The sequence below is a fragment of the Natator depressus genome, chromosome 10 (assembly GCF_965152275.1).
Source record: "Natator depressus isolate rNatDep1 chromosome 10, rNatDep2.hap1, whole genome shotgun sequence".
Taxonomy (NCBI): Eukaryota; Metazoa; Chordata; order Testudines; family Cheloniidae; genus Natator; species Natator depressus.
Genome location: NC_134243.1, coordinates 25,139,016 through 25,146,536, shown reverse-complemented (window position 1 = coordinate 25,146,536; position 7,521 = coordinate 25,139,016).

Here is a 7,521-nt window from a genome sequence, read left to right as displayed (position 1 = left end):
AGTCATAATAAACCTAATAAATAAAAATAAATGCAACTAATTGGACTTTTTGTAGTTTGTTAGCTTCTTGAGTAGTCCATCAGTAAGCTCAGAATGTAACAAGGCAAATCTGAAGGCATTAAGTCTTGAATACTTTCTTTAAAAAGAATCTGCAGGTTCACATACCCTAAAGTGTAATTTAACGGTGGTATCTGTTCATCCTAGTATAGTTAGGGGCCTGTTTTCATTCTGTCTTTCTGGATATGAGTTTTATAAACAATCTATAGTTTTCTGTGGGCTATAATGTAGTGCTTACAACATGCTGGTTTGGGAGTTTTATATACTCAAAAGTGAGGGCAACGATGTTAGTTTGTGACAAAACTTATATACCAATAGTACTTACATTCTGTAGTAATAAGCACATTAGAGTTACAGCCTTTTTATAGTAGGGCAATTCTAAGTGACTTAAATGGTTAAATTTCTTAATTCATATGTTGCTTACAGAACAGTCTTCAAATTTAACCAAAGAGGATATTGATCAGTTTGTATTTAGTTACTGTGCAGAACATTTTATATTGATATTTCTAGATACTTTTTTAGATGTTTTTGAACTGACGTTTACATCAGCAGATCCTTGGACCTCGGTAACAGTTAATTGTTTAAAGGAATATTCAACTTTAAATTTGGCACAACTTAACACAAATCAGGTTTTGGGTATAAAAAGCATTTTTACAGTTAAAATCCTCAAGTATTTTCATAATCCAATTGAAAGCCTCTTATTTAACCCTTGTACTACAACAGTGAAAGTTAAACTTGCTTTATTGCTCCAGCTTAGAAGTGCAAAATTTGGAATTCCCTTAAATTCATTTCTAATGTGTTTCCAAACTTGCTCTTTCATGATCCCAGTTCTAATTGTCTAAGTTCAACCTCTTCATAGGCAGCCATATAATTGGCCTAAATTGAATAATGTTTGCACAGGGACATAGAATATACACCTGCCTCACCCAGCTAAATTCACTGCACCAAGTGAGGATGATGCTCTGCTCCAGGATAGTTAAATTTCTTGTCTGTCTTTACTCCACCCAATTTCACTCTGATGTTTTTCTTTTTCTTTTTGGTGTGGGAGGGGGCAGGGTCGCTACTACAACCTTGAAAAATTGATCACGCTGGATGATTCATCATTAACAGTAACCGCCAACACCCCCGCCCCCCGGTTTTAAAAAAAAAAAAAAAAGCGGTGTGGTTCTAAATCAAGAAGAGCCTTGCTATGGGAGACAGCTTTAACTAGGAATTTATCAGAACCCTGGCAATATCTTAGGTTCACCATATGATTCTGTTTGACAAGTGTATATATAATATGTGCCTGTTTTCCAGAACACAAGATCTGTTTACTTACGTGCTAGATTTGTTAATCAGTTTCTCTAATCTTAAAAGTAGGAAGTTGACACAATTACAGAACAACTGTTTCCCCAAGGTTGCAGTCCAGTGTGGGGGCACACCTTGAATTTGGGGGTAAGGGGAAGAAAGATCATTTTACAGTCTAAGGTAGCATCTAAGGCCACTTAATTCTAAGATCTGGACATTGATTTTCCCATGCCACTTCGATGGTCTATACTTTTCAGGGGGGAAAAAAAAAAGTGTAATTAATGGATCACTCAGAAGTTTTCATCAAAACCTGTCTTAAAAACTGGTGGTTCTGGATACCACTTAAACAAAAACATCAGTTGTGTACATGTGTAATGGAAACAAGCCAGGCCTTCAAGGAATGAAGAATAGCATGTCTGTAGTCTATCATTCTTTACTTTTTCCATTTCTTGTTGGTACACAAATTGACACTGCTCCAGTTTCTAATGTGGTGTGTTCCATTATGCTAATTTTTCCTGTACTATATACCTCTGGTGTCTTGTTGCTATAAAATAACAAGTGAAATGATACAAAACATGCATGTTTTAAGAGAGCCGGTGTTAAGAATCCTATGCTTCCATGTCTCCCACTGCACTTTTGGCAAGCTGAAGTGTAACTGCACTTCCAGCTCCTGTAATAATAACCAGGCATATCTGTGCTAGTCATGGAACACCATTGGTGTGGTTTTTTGGTCAGCCCATCTAAGATCAGAAGGTAAAAAGCACTTGTCACCACATAATATGTATCTTTTTCTTTGCATGTATGTTATAAGCATTTGAACCGAATAGTGGTGGCACGCTTCTTAAAGCAAAGTCATTTGTGACCATCTAATGCAGTGTACAAGTGTGAGAGTAAAGGAATAGGGTTCCAGTAAACTATATAGTCACCTCTTCACAGGCAATTGATGGGATGCGCATATCTCTGACACACAAAAAGATGATGTAAACAAGTCACTGCCACTTGTACTAGTCTCTTCCTTTCAGTGGGCTTCAGAATGGTCTTAGTTTTCATTGGTGAACATTCTTTTTGGAATACAAGAAATAAGACTATTTATAGCAGCTCTACAAGGAGAAACTTCAGACTCCACAAAAAAGCAAGATGGGTATTTCCCTGTACCTATTTCTGCATTTAATGAAATACTTGAATTCAAGATCAACTGTGAGCAGAACCATTGTCTAACCCATCCAAAACTCTTGTGCCCCCAGCCCTCTCCAAAACCTCAAATTTTTTTTTTGTGCAGACTGTGAAGGCCAGCAGACTTTTATGACCAAGGTAGGGCAAGTTCTAGAGAGCATCGAAAATGCCTTACTAGTAGTCCATTCCTTTCTATAATTAGGGGGTTCCATCTTAAGAACCTCTGAAAAGCCTAATGCTATGGATTGCTGCAGGAAAAGAGAATTTCCTCCCTTCCTGTAAAGTGGCTTTCTGCCAGAGAAGCTGCAGTAAATTTTAGGCCTGACCCTTTGTTGCTCTCTACTGAGGCTGGATGTTAACCAGAAATTGGATGTTAACCTGTGTGCCAGAAGCAGTAATATAATTTATATAGTGGGAGATGTCTCTACTTTACTTTTCTGTCTGCCTGCCAATCTCCTGTGGATCCACTAGCATGGATTACTAAAGCTGTTCTTATGAAAACCCATTTTCCAGGTGTTTAAAAATTCTCTTCTCTCTGACTCTCCTCATCAATAAAATGGGGCTAATAATGCAGTTAGCTATGATAAGATCAAGTTAGGTCTAAGCAATATTTGCTTTGTCACAAGGTCCTGTGTGTTCTAGCATCTCTCAATACAATTGTGCATTTTAGTTGGAGATTGGGCAGTGTTTCACAGCCAAAGATTGGTTATAGAGTGACATTCAGCTGCCAGCCTAGTTGAGTGTGATCATAAACAATGTGTTGCCAGCTAACCACTGAACTTGACTGTACAGGGCTGTCTGTCTTTGAACAGCACCTGGCACAAATGAGGTCTAGATCTAGACATTTGAATAATACTGTACTATAAGAAAGAATAAAGGTGTCATGGGATCATATAATGTCCACATATAGCATGCAAAACCGTCGGTTTTTAACAGCTATTCTGAAAGCTCCCTGTGCAGTGAGCTCTGTGTATCTATCTGAGAATGATGAAGGGCCACGTCAGTTTGCCAGCATAGGTCATAGGGCCTGTGGTCTCGAAGCAGAGAGACCTGCTGTAATTGAATTCCAAAGTGTTTTAATGAATTTTTATGATTTTGCTTAGATTGGAGGTCTCTTAAAATGCTGAATATTCCCCTCCCCCACAATTAAAAACATATGTCCTTTGTCATGGAGCTGTTCTTTCTATTTTCAGGTGATGCCCAGGCAAAGGGGCTCATTATAGTCGTTATATATAGCCAAATGCTGGATTTTTATAACACCTGGAAAAGGATTTACTGTCAGCAGCGAAAGGAAAGCCAGATAGACTACTAGTTTAATTTTACATCAGCATGCTAAAAATTTCCCATCTAATTTCACACCCTCGAATAGAGTCTCATTCAACTCATTCCAGTTGTGGACCATATATTAATAGAGAGATTCTTCAGTCAAAAGTGTGTGGCCCGTTACCCCTCACTGACATAATGTCTCTGCTGCTTACAGCCACTGCTTACATGGAAAAGTGCTATTAAAGCACAAGTGTATTTTTAGTTAGGATTAATGTGATAGGCATTGGGTCCTTTTTGAATGAAATTCATCAATGTCAGCTTTGTTCTTCATTTTGTCTACCTGTGTCATCTGGCCTGTTTCAGCTAGAAGCAAAAAGAATCAGTGTCCTGTCACCGGCCAGCTTGCTTTAGACTATCATTGAGTCTCTGATTCCAGCTTGGGTACTTACGAAACTACGTCTTCCATTTGTCAGATACACTTTCCCTAAGAAATTTCAATGCCGTAATTGGTTCTACTACTTCTCCTCCATAACTTCCCAAGGAATTATAGCATTCCTACCTTTAGGAACAATTGTTACTTTCCATACCCTTAACACATCACTCCATTGTGTGAGTTAGTTTCCAGGCCTTCAGATGCAGACAACAGAGAGAACCCCACACATAAACTTCCACTATATTTTGGTGTCAACTTCTTTGTAGTAACTACTAGTTTAAATATTTAACCTGTGGAATTATTTTTGATTGTAAACGAAACCTGTGATATTTCGAAACCATTTAACATTGCCTCCCCACCCCCCTCCCCATGCTGCCTTCTCTCTAATTCCTCAGCGTATGCTCTTGAGCTGTCATTTGGTCAGGTAATTTGGCTATTGCAACATCTTGCCTGTGTCTTTGTATTGTGTTATCCCATCCATACATGTGATTTATAGTAATTGGGTTCTCAGACTAAACTGTGAAACTGACACCTTGTGGTGAACAATTGAAATGCGCCATCTACTCAAAGCTTCAAAATTAAAGTTTTGTACCATTCAGGTAGCTCCATTGATGAGAACTGAAGATATAGAGAGATGTGGAGGGGAGATTTCATTTGAACAGCTTCAACGAGTTGAACTTCTGACTAGAAACAGTTTAAATATTTTTGCTGTGTCAAAAACATACAGATTTGTACTTTGATATACAATTTTAATTCTAAATTGTCTTAAGAGCTTGTCTACACTGAAGTGCTACACTGGCACAGCTGTAGCACTTTAGTGTAGATACTACCTATGCTTGGGAGGGGTTCTCCTATTGGTGTAGGTAATCCCAAGGGGGGGTAGCTCTTCTGTTGACCCAGCACTGTGTCTACACCAGGCCTTAGATCAGCTTAACTATGTTGCTCAGGGGGATGGATTTTTTCACACCCCTGGCTGATGTAACTATGCTGATCTAAGTTCCCAGTGTAGACCTGCCCACAGAGTTTCACTAACTTAAGTTAGATTTTTAATTACTATTTAGTTAGGAAGTATTCATAGATTCACACATTCTTGCCATGTAAATATTGGAAATACAATCATTACAGTAGTGAGCTTTTTGGAATATAGTCATCAGATACCTCTGTTTAACAGGGTGTTACCATGTTCTTCTTTGAGTGATGGTCCCTATTATATTCCACTCAAGGTTTACAAATGCACACCATGCATCTAGTTTTAAATTCTCCAGCTCCAGTGTCTGTTGGTCTGCGCACACGCCCTCCCTTGCTCTTCATCATCTCTGATGAAACCATGAGGCAAGGGAGGGCAGACTCACCGTGTCTCCAGTTCCTTCTCACTGCCACACAAGAGCGCCGGAAGCTTCCTAGAAGTAGAGGCCAACCAGCTCTCAAACCGAGGCCCTGCCCTTATGATGCCTCTCTCCCTGGTGCTTCCCCCCAAAGCCCCAACTCCTCTCCTCTCCTTCCAATCACTCGCCCTTAAGGCTGGTAAAAAGTGGGAGGGTACATGTCAAACTATCAGTGTCTGCTTGCATGTGACGTGCTTTCAAAAACCAAAGTTGTATATAGTCAGGGTTTGTTTGTTTTACTGATTCACTGTTTTTAGATTAGGAGTTCGTTTTTTTTGTAAACTCCTAAACTCTGTGCCTCCTGCCCACGTTCCTTCTCGGTGAGCAACGAAGATCAACATTGCTGCATCAGCTGCTTGGAAGAAGGCCAGTCCTTCCCTGGATGCATCTGAGAAGGTCAGGCTCTCGGCCTCCAGAAGCACCTCCTGGAAGTTGCCATGAGGCCTCGTTCAGAGCTAGGCCAGGGAATCCCCCAGTACATCGGCCTGAGACTTCCAAGCATGCTCCTCTGGCTACGGAGTCTGAGCCCAGCTCTGATGATATCTCTATGGATCCCATGCTAGGGCTTAGTCAGGAGGCAAGGAAGAATGGCCATAAGCATAGCAGTAAGTCTTTCTCCAAGACCAAGGAAGGGGATGCTCCTTCCACAAGCTCCAGTCGTGGAGAAGGAACAAGCTCCGAGTCTCATAAGCATAAGAAGAGGCTCACAAGATCATGAATCCACTGGTACTGGGTACAGAACTGCCAACACTGGCACCCCATAAGGCACAAGACTTGTCCACTTCAGGGAAGTCTGCCACTTTGGCATGGGTATGGAGAGGGTACCCTTAACTCCGGGGAAATTGGGGAGAGGGCCAGAACCCCAGGATGTGTTTGCATTGGGAGACCAACATCTCCACACCTTTCTGGACCCTTTACCTCAAGGGAGATTATTCTTCCCCCTCAGGACACGTCACAGTTGACATACCATTCCCCTTCTCTTCCGATGAGCTACACACTGCGGCTGGCTCCAACGGTACTGCCTATGGAAGCTGTGTCCAAGTTTTCATCTTCAGACAAATTGAATGATGGCCAGGGACCATCCATCCCATACCACCAACACCAGTATTACAGGAAGCGGTCTACACCATGGCAGTATCCTCCGCTGCAGCTGCCACAGAGCCACTGGTTTCCCACACCGTGGGTATACGACAACACCCTCCAGATCTGGGATGTTGGCAATATTGGCCCCAGTACCCATCCTGGGAACCCGCCTGATCCGCAAGGGAAACGTCACCCATTTCCCCATCTTGTGCACCTTCTAGCGCATACTTGGAACTGGTGATGGTGGAAGAGCGGCTCAGTCCGGTTCCAACAGTACCGGGGGAGCAGGAGAGATTCCAGTTTTCCTTTCCAGAAGAGGCAGTGGCTTTGGTATCTCCTTTACCCCGGATGACTTCCATCAGTTCCAGGACCTCCTGCACAGGGTGACGGGGGAGCTTCACACCCCGCTGGAGGAGGTACAGGATACTCAGCATCAGCTCCTAGACATCACTTGTCACCAGGTAAAGTTGTGTTGTCCATCAGTGATGCTGTCTTCAAGCCAGACAGGACCTTCTGGTATACACTGGCCATGTGTACACCTATACCCAAAGAGGCGAAGAAGCATTATTATGTATGGGTCTGAGTTTCTGTTTTCTCGCCCCCCCCCCCCCCCGCCTCCGCCCACTCTCTTGGGGTCCAGGCTGCGACAGAGTGTTCCAGGCAGCAACATCCATGGTCCACTCCATCTGATAAGGAGGGAAAGAGATTGGACCCTTCTTCCTCGATTGTGGTATTTGTGCTTTTTGGCTATCTAGTAAAGTGATCTTGAACAATTCCCACTTATCATTCAAATTTTTTCTGATTAAATTTTTCCAACCAGCTGATTTGGCTCATAAT